This window comes from Candoia aspera, chromosome 5 (assembly GCF_035149785.1).
Source record: "Candoia aspera isolate rCanAsp1 chromosome 5, rCanAsp1.hap2, whole genome shotgun sequence".
In the NCBI taxonomy this organism is placed as follows: Eukaryota; Metazoa; Chordata; class Lepidosauria; order Squamata; family Boidae; genus Candoia; species Candoia aspera.
In genome coordinates, this window is record NC_086157.1 from 58,418,019 (window position 1) to 58,435,690 (window position 17,672).

Below are 17,672 nucleotides of genomic sequence, written 5' to 3' on the forward strand. Positions count from 1 at the left end.
AGGTGCATGTATATAGATTTCTTTTTTATTATTATTATGAATTTTATTCATGTGCGTAGATTTCAGTTGCACAAATAGGAACACAGCTGAGAATTTTGGATTTTTGCAGGGGCATCTACAGGAGAGTAAGCAAAAATCAATAATTATATGGCTGCAATCTTACTTTTTTGGACACACACCCCACCGGCACCCCAGGGTTCTTGCCTGGAAAACCTACATCTGTCTGAATGTACAAACTCTTTCATAATAAATGTTGGACTGTGTTGCATTGTCTGCACAAGACACGACTTCAGAAATATTCATGACATTGTATCACACTGTATTCATTGAATCCATTATGTGTGTGTTAATTGGAACACCACTATTCACACAAATTAAAATGATTCAGTATAAATATTAATTATACAACAATGCACTCACTTTTTCACCTCTTACCTGTGAGAAATAGCAGTCAGATAATTCATTTATTTACATACAAATAGTTCCATGATAACATTCTGAAACAGATCTGTATTATTCTTACTACTCCCTCAAGAAGTAAATGAGGGCAGTTCTGCTAATGTTCTGAAGCAACTGATATGGTTGATAGACTTCTCCATGAATCTGTCTACTTTTAAAGCTGTCCAGATGGGGAAAATATGAAAGAGTTTTATACTACTCCAAGAGCTAAAGAAATGCATGGTTTTGCATTACTGTAATTTTATGATAATATTTTAAGGATTGAAATGTTGTAAACGACATCGAGGTATTACATGCCTTCCTTAAGCACTTATTTACAGGACAAAAAAGCCCTGATTTTTCTCTGATATGTAATACCAGCAAAAGAAACATAAAAACCAAGAATCTTTCCCGGTTAGAAGAAAAGGTATTTTTCCCCAGGCATTTTCAGTTAGTTTTAAGTGCCCTCATTATATTGAGAGAGTGGCTTTTATGTGTTTTTATTATACCTTCCCTACATTATTTTTCAATGAATTTATTATATTGTTACTATTTCAACGTTTCGAGTAACATAACATGCTCAGAGAACTTTAGAGATTGAATGGATTAGAAAAACATAACAAGGACAATGTATCTGCTCCCTATGCTACTTTCATTTACCTGGGCTTATAGAATCACAGGCTACTATTTTTTGCAAGAGCTCTAAAGAGGAGCATCTTTAAACATTTTTGGTAACTTCTCTGCAAACACACATGTATGCCAGGAAAAATGTTTTTCAGGTCAGTACTTGTCAGGAGGCTAAAACTTGACTTCTGACTTGAAAATTAAGCAGGTCGAATTTGTTGGCTCTTGGTGAGAAAAGTGCTTTTACCAGCTGCTTATGGATAGTTCAGATTGTTAAATTAAACCAATGTGGCAATAACACAGAAGATTACAGTAGCCCATGCTATTGATCTTCTCTGCTCTACTTTAAGGGAAGGGGAACAGGCCTAGAGAGCACCAGGAAGAAAGCATGTCCGCTTGAGAGGTCTGCAGAGGTTCATGAGGTACGTGTGCATATAGGGCAGCAACTACGCATAGATGAAATGAGACAGGTGCATGCTGTGAATGTGAACAATGTGGGTCTTAAGAGCACTGGGAGAACATTAGAAAAGCAACATAGCTGACTTTTTCAATATTACATGCCAGTTATGAAAATCAGGAAAATTTAAGATGAACACCTGAAGTGAACCTTTAATCTAAACTACAATTCAGTTACAACAAGGTAACCAAACTTCAACATCTTCCATCAGGAAAGCGCTGCGAAGTTGAATACCCTGGCTGACAGCTACTGGAGCAGCCATTTGGGGACTGAAGCTATATAGGCAGTTAATGTAACCATGCCAAGTGCAAGGTGGTTACACAAGCCAATTTAGCTTCATATTAGCTTTCAGTATAGTGAATGTTTATGAGTTGTTTATGCCTGTCATATGTGAATAAAGCCTAAGGCAGAATTTCAAATATTGGTGCAGATGTTTTGTATCCTTCCTTTCCATTTTTAACATAATGATGAGAGGAGAAGCAAGGGAAGATATATAAGTGCTAAGCTATCTTCACTTGCTTTAGTACTAATATCACTGTAGGAGAAATATTGCGGTACTAGCTCAGTTTTCATTCTAGATTAGTAGGTGACATGGCAGTTTAGTTTTCCATCAGCTTTTAAAAGAACCCATTCTAATGTCAGTCTACTTCAAATCTTTACTGTACATTCATGTTACAAAATGCTGTTTATGATGTTTAAAGCACTAAACACCGGCTTCTCTGTGAACCAGCCTGCCAGCTGAGATCCTGGCAGGAGGTTCTGCCGGAGGTTCCATATTTATCAGAGCTAATGCATCACAGAAGCTAAAAAGACTGAAATATGAATCCAGAAATCCCCAGTTCTCATTTCTTTCAAACTCAGTCCCATCTGTAAAAAGGAAGGTTAAAAAATACTGACTTATGTTACAGAGTTGTAAGGATTTCAGTTAAAGAGTATAGAATTACCTAGAATTCTGGTTTTTAAAAAGCAAAATTGATGAAATATTGAAATCTGATGGTCTATCATTTTCTTTAATTAATTTTCATAGTATTGTATTGGTTGTTGCTTATGGGTCCAATTTTTAAGACAGAATGAAAACAAGGCAATTCAATGTTTGTGTTCTTACATGATATTTATATTTATTTATTATTTTAGTATTGTAGGTGTGGATTCGGTGATTTTATGCTGTTGAGGTTTTAAGGAGAATTTTATTGTAAACCGCCCAGAGTCTCCCTTTTCGGGGGAGATGGGCAGTAATAGAAATGTGAAAAATAAATAAATAAATAAATAAATATTTTCACTATTTACATGTACATGATATTTTCCATATTTCATAATGGTAGACAATATCTATTCTACATTCTTTATACTCATGAAAATAAGACATATAAACTCAGTTAACATAAAGAATTCTCGGGCATCAGAAAATATTTTTACCTTGGTAATCCTGTAGCAGTGCAGAAGAGCTCCGTAATATCTCTAGAGTTACAATACTTGCTGAAGGTCACCTTCCAAGGAAAAAAGAATTAGTGAAGACATAACCAGAAGAAAGTGCTTCTAATGGCAATTTTAGTCTATGGCAACTTTAATGTATACATTGTCCGATTTTTGTTTCAAACCATGATCTGGTTTCTCTTCCATTTATTCTTCTGAAGCCTTTATTGTATTTTCTCTTTGGAAAGACAATTCCAACCAAACTTTTTATAAAATCGACATTGTGACAAAAGGCCATCTGCATCACCAATCTTCCAAGGTAGAATAGCTGTGAAGCATCAGTGTCTATTAAGGGGGCCTTTGGTACTACTCAATCATTCTCAGTCAGGTTTCTTGAATATACAATGTGTTCCAATGTAGAAGATTACAGTAGATATCACTTCCAGAACTTTATTTGACCTCTGTAAAAGCCAGGTTAGAAAATATGGCCTATACTGCTACATCAGTGTTTTTCAAACTTGACAACTTTAAGTTGTGGGGACTTCATCTCCCAGAATTCTGAGAGTTCAGGTCCACATATCTTAAAGTTGCCAAGTTTGAGAAACACTGCATTATGTGGTTAAGCGGAACAAAAGAATTAAAATCACCTGTGGTTATCAACTACTCATGTTTCCTCAAGAATCGATTACAGAAAAGTTCAGAAATGGACAATTGCTTTTAAAATAAAATATTAGTTCACAACTATTTTTCTGTTTTAATGTTTTTAATTAATTTTATAATCTGCTTAGAAAACATGGATCATTGGGCAGATTAAAAGTATAATAAATAAGAAATAATGGGAACTATTTATTTGTTACGATTCAAGGATAAATTCTTGAAAGGGAGACAGAAGGAAGAGGATGGGTTTAATCACATACAGATGCTGGACTCACACATAATACTACTTTAATCCTTAATTGTGGTGTATACAAGTCATAGTTAAAACGAACTATTGTTTAATGCAACTTCTGAACTGAACCAAACAACAAAGCTGATCAATTATTCATATGATAGTTTCACAAGTCTGGGTAGCATAATTTGCATGTGTGCATGTACACATATTTACTAACTGGATGTAATGAATTAGCAGAGGTAAATAAAGCTGGTTGATTATTCGTATGATAATCCCACAAATCTGGAATTTGCATCTGTACATTTTATATACATATATTTATAAACTGGATATAGCAAAGATCACAGAGGCAGCCAATGAGATTCCTATCTGTATAATAGATGGTTAGGAATAAAATGACATGAACGTTTAAAAATATAATATGTACAGGAAGAGTGGAAGGGTTTTAGAAGGGTGATTTAGGATGCTAGGATACTAACCAACTTCTAACTTCTGTTTCCAGCAGGTTGACCTTTTTCAAGTAACATTCATTGGGAAATTAACAAGATTAGAAAAAAATTACAGATACAGTGCCCCCTAGGGCCAAAAGAATAAAACTTTGCTGCGGATATCTTTCACATTCTTTTTTCGAACGTTCTAATACAAAAAGAACATTTTGGACACTATGACTTTATTTTTGATTCATTTATTGTCACCTTTTAGGATAGCCCATGTTTGAGGCTATACCCTTTCTACCACAATTTTTTTTCCACACAAGAAACTAATTTGAGGTAAAACCAGCTGATATTCTCATAACATAGGAACAGATCCTGCATCTCCTATGTAGCTATAGTTGTAAAACAAAAAAGGGAAGAAAGTATTATTGTTGTTTGAATAAATCAGATCCAGATCTTACTGAAATGCTTGGCAGGAAAAAAAAAAGACAAACAAACAAGCACTGCCAGAACAAAAGGATAGTCTGGCAGAATACCATCTGCTAATGTTTGGGGAATGCAATCAGTGTGGTCTGATGAACTTAGAATGAACTTCTGAAATGTGCTTGGCCACTGAGCCTTGAAATCAATTATCACTGAACAGAATGATTGTAAAGTAAGTGAGATATGGCAATATAATTGGAACAAATGGAAGTCAGATAGTTAGCATGGTTAGTTAAGAACCAAAGTGGGAGAGATAATAAAATAGGTTTCTCTTCTTTAAGCAGTAGGCAGTGGTGACTAAACAAAGTCAAGAAACATATTAAAACATATTACTTTATTGTCATACATATCCTGATGTGAGATTCAGTTTCATAAAAGCTTGTTGGTCTTTACTAACAAAACTAGGGGTCTGCAGATGCTGTAGATAAACACTGTGCCTAATAAAATGCTCACTGCATTCTGATAAGCATCTCAGGAAATGAACTGAAAGATTCTTTTTTAAGCCAATCATAATATGCTCTAAATAATCTTTTTTTTTCTACTTTGGAGGGAAAAAAGAGAAACACAGCTGCTGATGAAGTAGAATATTTTGTCCTTTTCAGCACTACAGACTGGCTTAACATCTTTTTTTCTCTCAAGCAACTCTTCAATCTATGGTTCTATAGTGAGAGCTAAGGATCACTAACAAGGGATTTTAGAGCCATTTTATTAAAATAATCTCAGTATTATTTGAAAACTGCCATGGCTGTGAGCAGTTGTTTATGCTTAGGAATGTCACATAACCAGATACCCAATAGCACAGCCATTCTGATCATGCAAAGTCATTCTCCTATAGGGGACCTCACTTCAGAAGTTCAGGTTTCAACCTGTTGGACCAGGGCAAGTCCAGTGATATAATGCAATTGCATTCTATGGGACTCCTTCCCACATATAACTAATGAAAGAAGCTAACAACATTCAGGATTCTAATTGTTCTTAAATCAAAAAAGGTGGGATAAAAATCTAAAAAAAAAAGGAAGATGAAAAATTACTCTGCAGCCACCTCTTGTTTCACAAATTTATCCTTTTCAAAATAAAAGGCAGCTTCATGTTTAACACAGATAGAGGAATGAATGGCAAGCCCTTTTGGCACTTCTTGTTTAACAAATAAAAAGGAAAATACTTGTATTTCCATAATGGGCAATCCTTGAGCTGAGCCTACATCTGTTCTTGAAGTGGCATTCTCCTTTTGTATTTACTGGCCATTCTGTATCTTTGAAATTTATAAATCATGCTTAAAAGAAGCCCAGGTTTTATCATCAGTACCCTAATTGTCACTTTAGGCTTCTGAACAGATTAGAAAGAGGGAGGGATCTTGCCTCCATCTTGCTGCTAGTTGTGGTCTTTGAAGTGACAAAGTACTAGCAAGCTGCCAGTTTATAGCTCTGCTACCTTCCCTTTTCCAGGCAATTTGAGAGCATTTTACATGCCTGAAGAGCCTGGGCACTCTTGATTAGTTAAATACATACTGTACATGCACATAGCATTCTAGCATAACAACACCTGCCCTTATTTTATAGTCTTTATGAGGGCTCTAGTTAATTAGGATCACTCTAAGAGGCAATGCTGAGAATATGAAGCAGCATAGAAGCAACAGTAAAGAAAACCAGTCAGAACAATATTTAAGAAAAACTATTTATATAATGATTTGATGTACATCTTTCCTTTGATATATACCTTCCCTTTGGTATTCAGTTTAATACTATAGGTGAGTAACCTACTTGAAAACACAAAGTTTAGCCATAAGGTTCACAAACATAGTCCTTTAAATATACTTAGGACAGCATTGCAAAAATAGATAAAATTAATTCCTACCATGTTAAAAGGACTGGGGTAATCATTCTGATACATATACAAATACTGTAGAAAAAACACAAATGGCTTCAAAATATAGGGCTCTTATTCCCAAATGATGTGTTACTAAGATGCCAGATATATCTCACTGGTGGATCCAGCAGAGGTTTAGGGAATACATATAAAACTTGAAAATATTTCAGCAAATAGCATCTTCATTTTATTAGCTTCATCCCCTTCAGCCTAGACTTATATTTCTCTTCTTATTTCTCTTATTTGTCAGTAAATCTCTAACAGCTTCTACAAAAGTGACAGCAACTAATGGCAGTCATTTTCACAACTGCCGGCAGAGCCAATATGGTATATTTCAGTAGAGCTGGGCAGACACAGGTTCAAATCTATTAAGTAATGAAACTCGTTGCATGACTTTGCCTTAATGAGATGCTTTGTGCTGTAGAGACAGGAGGATCAGTCTCTTTAGGGCAATGCAGTTTGTTCTGCTGAGGCATTTATCTTTACCTTATGTCCTCCTTCAGCACTTAAACAGCTGGAAGAGACTATGTGTAGAAGCTTCATCCATGTAAGGGATGTGCCAGAAAACATAGCTGGAGAAGGCAAGGGGGTCCAATTGCCTTGCTAAGCAGCTTGGAAGGGATGCTTTGCTCTAAGCATTGTCTAAGTGAAGCACCCCTTTGATATTTTGCACAAACCTATTAAATACATTTTAAAAGCCTGATTAGAGGTTGATCAGCACTTAGAGGACTCTAGCATAGCAATCATACTAAAAAAGTAATCACCAGTGGTTCTTCATGTTATTGGAGTGCCCCAAAATTCAGTCCTGTGCCCTACATCTTCTGTTTGAGGTCCCAGCAAATCAGCATGCCTCATTAGCATGTGGATGAGTTCGTTCTAGGATGCAATTCTCTATGTGCTTCTGGAGGAAGCTGTTTGTTGTCCCTCCCACATTCCTTTAGTCCTTCCTCCTCCTTCCACCATCTGAGAAGGAAGCATGTGGCTGCTGCTCCTTCCATCCTGGAGGCCATGCATGGACCTAGAATGAGCAGGTTTCCCCTTTCTGCATGCAGCCTTTAGCAGCAATGAGGGCTAAGGGTTAATTCAGTTTAGGGAAAGAAGAACAAGAATCATTCTTCCTGAATGGATGTAACTGGACCAAATAAATGAGTAAGACTTTTTTTTTTTGCTTACTTTTGAACCTACTTTGTCTAAGTGTGTAATTCTTTATGCTTGGGTGGGCTAAGTGTGTAAGATCAATTACCTATATTTCTCTAACATGCTCATTAATGCTATTTTACATAATATTCTTTTCTGTGTGTATCTTTTCACTGTATTAAGCTCTGCTCCATTCAGTGGTAGGCTGACCATATTTCCTTCAGACAAAAATGGGACATTGGGATGGCAAAACGGGGCAGGGCTGGGTGACAGGCTGGATCAGCAGGCAGGAACTTCTCCGGTTTTCTTGGGCTGGGAATCTTTGGATTCCTTTGTTTGCGAGAGGCAAGGCTGGGCTGGAGAGACTAATGAACGGTTGTCCCTGACAAGCTATTCCTCCTCTGGCTGTGATTTTACATTCTTTTCTTCCTGTCATTTCAAGGCAGGAGCCAGTCAGCTTGCCCTTTGATCACCACCTATCAGCTGATCCTGTTTTTTTCTTTTTAGGTTTCCCGCCTGGTTGAGCTCTGCAGCTTTTCCCCCACCATTTCTGTTGAGCTCCCTCTCCTTCCACTCAAAGTCAGACTGCATTCTGACAGGTTCACAGGAACTTTCAAATTTTTAAGTAAGGTTTTTAAGAAAACAGGACAAAATGGACATTTATATTAAAATGACGGGACGGTCTGGAAATGTTAAAAAAACCGGGACTGTCCCGTTCAAAACGGAACATATGGTCAGCCTATTCAGTGGTCCCAGCTGTCCACTAATGACTTCATCTTCATCATTTTTATTTACAACTCGGAGAAGAAGGTGGAGGGAACTATTATCAAACCTGAGAAGATACAGAACTGGGAAGTTTACCTTAGAAGATAGAAATACATTTTAAAAATAATATTGATAGGTTAAGGAAATGAGCTGAGATAAGAGAATGAAATTTAACAAATGTAATGTTCTTCACTTAGAAAGTGCACTAAATTTAAAACTAAACGGTTTAGAATAGGAGATAGCAGGCTTCACAACAATACTTGTAAAAAGGATCTTGAAACAGTAGTTGATTACAAACTGAATATCAACTTATGTGAAGTGGCTGCAAAAAAGGCAAATGCAATTTAATTACAAAGCAACAGAAGTATAGGTCCCAAATCATGAGGATAATCGCTTTGTTTTATTCTGCACTGATGTGCCCTACTTCAAGTACTACGTTTAGGATTCAGTTTAAAAAAATTCAGAGACACTGAAAGAGGTTTAGAGAATGGCAATGAGGATGATCAAAGAAATAGGCACTCAGGAGAGACTGAAAGAACGGATGTTACACCTTGTGAAAGGAAGAAAGTATAACAATATTCTTCAAATATCTGAAAGGATGTCCCACAAAGATCTGTTCTTTGTCACCCAAAGCACAAGACACAAAATAAAGGATTTAAGTTACAGGAAGGCAGTTTTTAAGTGAATGTTAGAGACAATTTCTTAACAATGGGAATAGATTGATAATGGAACCATTGTGGGGATGGGCTCCCCTTCGCTGGATGTGTTCAAGTAGAGATTGGACAATTAACCAGCAGGGTTGCTGTGATTTGGATTTCGGCTCTGAGCAGAAGGTTGGACGCAGTGGCTTAATTGGCCCCTTTCAACTAAGTATTTCATCAAATACTTAGCAAGCAAGACCAAGCCTGATCGTTAACTGTTATGTTAAATAGAACATTCCACCTATAAATCTTGGCAATGATATATTTTCCATTTTATTTCTTTATTACAGATATTTCTATTCTGCCCACCTCATATTGACTCATGGCAGAAATATTCATGTAAACTCATTTTTCATATCTAGAAAATGGTGATGTATTACATTCATATGCTACAGCTAAGGGAGGTAAATTCATACTCCTAGAATGTTTTGCAATTTTCATCTACAGAAAATTGTAATTAGACTTAAATTTCCATGGAAGTTTGAGCTGAATAACACGGACAGTTAGATCAGATAGAAACAATTTTTAATTCTGCAGTATTCTAATCCTGACTTTGGACTCAATATGGGTATCCAATTTGTTGTCTAACTTTAGTTATCCATTTTTAATTTTTAAAGCAGAATTAATCCATGCTAAAGACGAAAGGATATCATGGAAGGGGGAGGATTAAATTCATGTAATAAATATTCAATACCAATCAAGTTACTCACATTATATGGCTCGGTTGTTTATTCAAAGCATGGAAGGAGCATGGAAATTTCTTTTTGGAACCAGAGCAGATTAATGCTGATCTACTCCAATTGCATCATGCAGGCTTTCTTCCTCTCCTTCCAACACACGGTCCACTCCCCTGGGTAAGGGAGGGTGGAAAAAGATTCTTCTGTTCCCTTGCAATACAGATTGATAAGTAGTAGACACTGTGTGTCTGGTGAAGCATCAAGAATGGATCACCAGAGAAAAATGCAGTTGGTCAATACATTCAATTACATTCTCTTCTGTTAACATTTATATTTTCAAATCTAAGTTCTTTTGCTAACTTTTGAGGTTTTCCAAACCTCTATTTTGTTTATTTTTTTCCATGAAAGCTACACCACTGTGGTTTTTCAGTGAGCGATTCTTTAATTGGATTCACACATTAATATTGTGTTTAAATACAATATTATGTAGTAAGAATCCTTATACATGTTCAGTGAATGCCCAGGGATATTGTAATATACTGAAGTGCTATGGTTTGTGCTTTAAAGTAAAATCTTTTAAAATATATGAGATAATTGTATAAAAAGACTTTATCTTACTAACAGACAAAAGACAACACAGAGTTCATTTAACATGCTCTCTCCAAAACCACAGCCTTTGAAAGATGAAAATTAACATTGTTCAGATTATGTCTGTAGGTACAAAGCATTGCCCAGATGAATCCCAATTAAATAAGATACTATCTCCCCACTTTCATTTCCCTGATTTTTTTCTCCAAGTCCCAGCTGATAGAATTTCATTATCAATAAATGAAATAGATACAAATCTGTCTAGCAAGTTTTTGATTTATAATTTCTAGTGCTTTTTCAGACATACATCCTTCCCACAATTTTTTCAACAATAAAAATGCCCTTTAGTTAGTAATCTTTGAATAAAAGTAGCTTCTTATGTTAGTTTTTCAACCCAGAAAAAATAAAGGGTTGGGGGATTAGTTTGGATTGTGTTATGTGAAGGAACTCCAAATGGTATAATTTCCATGGTAGAAAGCATGGAATCAAGATTTTGGGACAAATCTGCCATTTATATTTATATTTATATTTGGAATAGTTTGGCTTAATAAAATTCTACTAGGGGTTTCAATATTACCATTTCTACTAGGGATATGGAGGTAAAAACCAGAGTTGTTCCTTCAGTACAACAATACAAAATGAGAAAGTTAGTAACATCCCACTTTTTGGAAACCATATCGTATTGAAAGAATTACTACAAAAACAAGCAAATGATGCTTGCATTGCACCATTTCCCAATCTTGCACTTCTGAAGATAGAGATTGAAGTCTTTGGGGCTGCTGTATGTTCTCCAGAAATTAGGTCATTTTTCAGATTTTTTTCAGAACAAGGCAAAGACAACATCATTCTGATTTTTACCATTAGAAATCTTTGGTGAAGGCAGAAATGTTTTATAAATATAGAAGTGGGAGAGTCTCCAAGAACATAAGTGACAGCAAGGCACTTACAACTTTAAGGATGCATGGTGGAAAAGGCATTTCTATCTTCACATAGATTGGCAATGGTTTGTAGGGCCAGACAGGTTGTGATAACATCAAGTTAACACCATGACTATGGATTTTGTGGTATATTTGAAAGTATTTAAGACAATACTGTAACTAGAGCCAAATCAAATCATCTCTTCTTATTTGGCTTCAGAGTTGCTTGAGGCAAACATATCAGAAAGGATGTTTTTGACATTGACCAGTTGACCAGCAGACTGCACAACTTGGGTCCCATGAGGTCTCACTATACAGGGATTACCCTTCTTGCCTGAGATGCTGTAGGTCCCACCAGTAGACCATAGATTATCAAATGAGTCTGTGCTCAGAGTCAAAACTTCTAGATGGACATACTTCTTACCTGACATGGAACTTGAGCTGCATATAGGTTTTCTACCCAATACTGGTTTGGTTCAATTCTAGCAGTTGCTGGGACAAGCTGTCTGCTTTGGAGCTATCCATGGTCCTGCAAATTATGTCTTGCCATGCTGACAGCTGCTTCTTTTGGCAGCCCTTCCCCACACTCCCTATTGCAGCCTTCTCTAACCAAGTGTCCTCCAGAGACTTTGAGCTAATCAGAACAGCCCAGGCTGGCTGGAAATACTGGGAACTGTTATCCTAATGCATTTGGAGGTACCAGGCTGGGGATTACCCAGATGCTTTTTTTCTACTGCTTTCTATCTTCTATCCATATGTCTGCTCTCATAAGATTTTATTCTGCCCCCACAAGCCTCAAGCTGCCAAGAGAATCTAGGAACAAGCAACTGGAGACAACTCTCTACTAGAAATAAGCATGGTTGGAGTATGAATAGTGTATTACCATGTGATCAAAAACTAGTAGACCTATCTTTTCAGCCAATTTTTATTTTTCTTTGTTAAGGAGCACTAAGTTCAATTCATCACCTGAATTTCCACAAGACATTTGCTCCAGTAACATTGCAGAAGACATGCAAGTTTCTAAGACTGGGTAAGGATGATTTTGAGTTAATAAAAATGCAGATACTAGAATAACTGTGTGCATAATCACTTAAAACGTTGAACCTAAAAGGCTACTAAAGCAGCACTAAAATATAATTTTAAAACAGCAGAGCAGTAAAAAAGTCATCTTGTAAAATCTAATAACAAAAATAGAAGATCAGAAACCAACATCATAAAATGGTAGGGCAGGGTTACGAGAGTGGGAAAAAGAGAGATGTCTTGACAGTATGCCAACACATAATAAATAAATGGCCAGTTTGGTCTGGGAAGAGAATTCCATAATCTGCCACAAATTAATTAATTCTGTTTCCTATAGGTTTAGCCCCATTAGTATTTAGAGAACATTTTAAAACATCATGGCTAAAAAATGCCTTAGATGAAATTCAATTGCTGGGCTTCTCTATGGAAAGTCTGTGCTCACTACATTTTGATAATGCTAGAACTGCCCTTAAACAACAAATATGGGATATAGATCTCCAAACAAATTTAAGTAAGGTGGTACACCCCAATATCTGTCATTTTCTTCCAAAAGGGTTTGTTCCAGCTTCTTATTTATCATCCATTACAATTCTGAAATTTCATAAAGCTTTCACCTTAGCCAGGCTGGACACTCTGCCCTCAGCAGTCTTTTTGGATGTTTCAAGGGTACTCCTATGCACCTTTGGTTATGTCCATGTGGCAATGGCTCAATAGAAACCCTAAGCCATATGTTGTTCTACTGTTCCCTATATAAGGACTCTAGACAGATCCTTGTATATCCAATATTGAAGAAATTTCCAGGCAGGGTGTGTGATTTCTATTTAATGCTACTTCTTTTGGACAAGGACCTGAAAATATCCTCCCAGGTTGCTCAGTTTTGTGCTATCATCTGCACAATACACCTCACTATTACATAGGTTTAGAATTTCTTAACATAGTATTTTATTTTTATTTATTTTAGTATTTTTATTCTTAATTAATTTTAGATTGTATCCTATTTGTTTTTGATGTGTATGTGTGTGTGTGTGTGCGTGTGTGTGTGTGTGTAAGATTGTTGCTATAATATATTTTGATTGTATCTGGCCTTAGGGCTGTAATAAACATGATATATGATAATCTACCACAAATGAAAAGTTCCCATTTTGCATCCATCTCTAGCAGAGCTTGTAATTGGATAAGCAGCTAGGTCTTTGCCTAGACCACAGTGGATAGGTATTGTTATATAGCAAATCCCACATTGCTTAAAGGAGTTAAATACAATGCTCTGTACTTCTTGTGCTTGGAAATGCACTGGAAACCAATGAAGATCAATGAAAATCAGAGTAACATGCTTAGGATCAGGTAGGCTCCACTCAGAATGCCATTCCCATTATTTCACACCAGGTAATCTTTCCAAACCCGTTCCAGAGAATGGTTCACCATGGTTGCAGCAGTGCCATGTGCATGGCATGTATGACATCATAACAGCTCACTAGATATGAAAAGCTTGAGATTATCAACTTGCCCAAATTTGTGTCTGCCAAATGTGCTTCAGTCTTGTAATCTCCAATTAGTAGGGGAAAACAAGAGATCTACACTGAGTCAAAAATTACTTCTCCCCCATCTCCATGATTTTTAAATGGCAATATAGTTATGTTTGTCATCCTCTGATTGTCAGGAAGTTTTGCTCCCAAATTCCAAGTCCATTCCAGAGATGTTTCTTTAGAATAAAGCATCTCCAAGCTACCTCTTTTTTGTGGGAAGTCACAATAGTATTTTATAATAAAATCACTATAGAAAATCCTTTATTATAAAATTCCAGGCATTCTTCAGAAATAAGTTCCTTTTAATTTAGTGGGATTTATTCCCAGAAAAGTAGGCAGAAGTCTGAAGCCTTAAGTATGATATAGTTACATACTGTATTAATATGGGAACAGAGAGAAGTTTTAGTTTTATTGGCTAATAACATAACCAGAGGAAAGAATGGACAAACAGCCTGCTGTACTTCTCTCTCTCTCCACTCTCTACAGGAGTGAAATACATTTAGAACGCAAAGATTTGGGGATGCTATTATAATAATGCATTAATAATGCATGTCATCCTGATTTAGCCCTCACAGCACCTCAGCCATGAAACAAATTAGATTTTTAAAGTCCTATCTCCTGGTATTTATCATGAGAACAGATTATAAGCTGGGAAGTCATATGTGTACAAAAGGTGCATTTTTGTCACATTTTCTCAATGAGATTTTAGATCTGCTCCTTCTTTAGTTAATCTCTTTATGTTGTTAAGTTCACCCATGCTAAAATCATATTATGAGTTACAACAGAAGTTCAGTATAGGTACACATGCACACACAAACACATATTTACTAGGTACCCTGGACGGAATAATAAGTACAACAGGCATACATTATTAGATAATAATTCAATATAATTTTGATTTTTTTCCAAAATACCATACTTAAACCTTTCTATTATTCTACTTGGTGACCACTAAAATAGGCATTACTTCTATTTACACTGTAATCCATTCACACAAAGGCTTTGCATTTATATCTACAGAAGGGCATACATACTAAATTTGTGCAGAACAGACAAGAATCCATGCATGCTACCTATATCTCAGGTATCCTGAGGTTTTGTTACTATACACCATAAACATTTTCAAAAGAAAAGATTCATATTTAAGGATTGCTTTACAAAAGGCAGCAATGCTTACAGCTGAATAAGAATGCAAATAGAGTTCAGGATACAGAAGATGTTTTAAAAAGTGAGTTCATGAATCCACTTAGGTGCAAATATAAATGGATAAAGATAGTGGCTGTAAACAAGAAAGGAATGAACAAGTACCTTTTGGATCCTTCCATCAATATCCAGATAAATACACTTGGGTTGGTATGCTGATGAGCTGGATCCCATCTTCCTAAGGTTTGCTACAGAGAGAGTTTGGCTGTAATTCGTTGGATTAACTTTACAGCAGAAGTAAGGTCCAGCCAACTGAAAGTGAACCACTATTACTAGATGCATAAGTCTCTTCCCTCTTTCCCACTCTGCAGCCTCAAACTACAATCCTCCTTCTTGGTATGAATGCATGTCCCATCGCTTTTCTACTCCTCCTTTCATGTTTTTTCATTCCTGTGATTCTAGCAGCCAAGGACAGGAGAGAGCCAAGCTCCAGATCCTGTCTCCAAGTGCCCTCTTCATTCCCATAGCAACTCTCGATGGCTTCAGAGCAAGGAGCCTTTCTGCAATCAATGTGCAACTGCTGTACTGAAACGTAGGGTTTGATTAGCTGCTTTGACACAAAGTAGCACTTAGCACTAGGCAAATGATCCACATTTATTCCACTGTTGATGTTAGGGATTTTTATTATAAAGTTTCAGAATCCATTCTTTTAGCAGTTCTGTCTACACATAAGAAGAAAAAAAAGTATGACAGTCAGTGAACTGACTTTTAAGGGCAAAGTACAGCAGCACCTTGAATTACTTAAGTTAAAATAGAGTCTTTTATGCACACTTCCGCTTTAATGGCCCAAAAAAGGGGTGCATGGGGGGGAAGGAAGGAAGGTAGGTTACACAGGCTTCATAGATTGCCTATTTTTATTACTGAGTTTTAAAAACTGTACGTTTAGTGGAAATAAATTATATGTTGAGGAGATAGATAAATATATGGATAGACCAGATAGATTACATTTAGAGTGGGAAATTAAACATTGTATTTTCAATGATTAGAATTTAAGTGACATCTACTGAATTATAGTGGAATGTAAAATGTTCAGCTGTAGGGCAATCTATGGGATAATTTTCCTAACTTCTAGTGAAAGAGAATATTCCCATGGGGCTGACGTTAAAGAATTAAGAGAAATTGTACATTAATTTATTTCCAGAACTCAGCTTGGTTGAAGTGGTAGTAGACCAATCTACCGTGACCAAATGACTTCAGGATGCATTGAGACTACAAATCTCAGCCAGCAGTTATAGTCCCAACACATCTGGAAAGCCCCAAGTTTGACAAGGCTGAAATAGAGAATTCTCACCTAGTTTTCAGTGACAGTGGCCTGTTAGCACTGAATGATTAGAGTTGTTGCATAAAATTTTTTTGCAAAGTAGTTTTTTTTATAGGATTAATAAGTTGATTATAAGGTGAATAAATGGACTGGGCTGGAAACAATAGTAACTGAGAAAACAATTCCCATGTTGCTATTCTTTTTTCTTCTGCCTTAAATCATTTTGTGGGTTGTAACAAAATCAGTGGAATCCATAATTTCCAACAGTGGCACACTGTCCCTTGTCACCTTTGTTTTTTCTTTAAATTTATCTGAATCTATCACTCACATCACCAGGGTAGCCACATTTAAGCAAAATATAACAACCACCACAACAGTTGCCATAAAGAAGCTCAAACATTTCTGTTAATCTAAGCAAATCCAGACAGAACCCTGATATGTGAACAAGAGTGGATGATTGTGATTCAGATCACAGAAATTTAGCAACATCTGGAATGCCCTCCCTGGCTTCTCATATAAGGCTTTAGTCTGCAAACCTATACAGTGGAAATGAGCACCACAGAATTTTTGGAACTTACTGATGAGATTAGAATTGCACAGTAAATCAGGATTTACTTATTCCTTTTCAAGTCAGAACAGAATAATCCATTTTTTTCATGAAACAAAACCAAAAATATTCCTCCATCGCATCACCAAATCTTGTTCCAGTAGCAGGTTGACTGCTGTTGAAATTGCTAAGCTTCATATGGAAGAAACAGAGAACATGGCGGTGGAAGAGGAGGAGGAGGAGGAAGAGGAGGAGGAGATTCATTCTCTGAGGTAAGACCAAACCCAATGTCATTGTCAAAAACCTATAATTAACAAGTACATAAATACAACAAGTATATAAATAGAAACTTCATTACACTGATTTTCTTCAAAAGTTCTGCATCTTTCCTATGCTGGCTGGATTGAACTCTTGTGACCTGGGGTTGGGAAGGTCTGACTTGTAAGACAACAGGTGTGACATCAGTGCTTTCTGAGCACTTACCTGGGCTATAGACAGGAGTAGAGAAAGTTATGTAAACAGTTACTATAAGTGGGGTAATATTTTAATTCTAATGTTCACTGTAGACTTGATCGTAATTCCTATCTTTGCAGAAAATGTATCTTTGCAAAAAATTCTAATCTCCATGCTAACTGTATAGGCTATTCTTATTCAATTTTTCCCAAAGACAGGAGAGATTTGGAACTGGGCCTTACTTTTTAGCATACAGCTCAACTGATTTCTGAG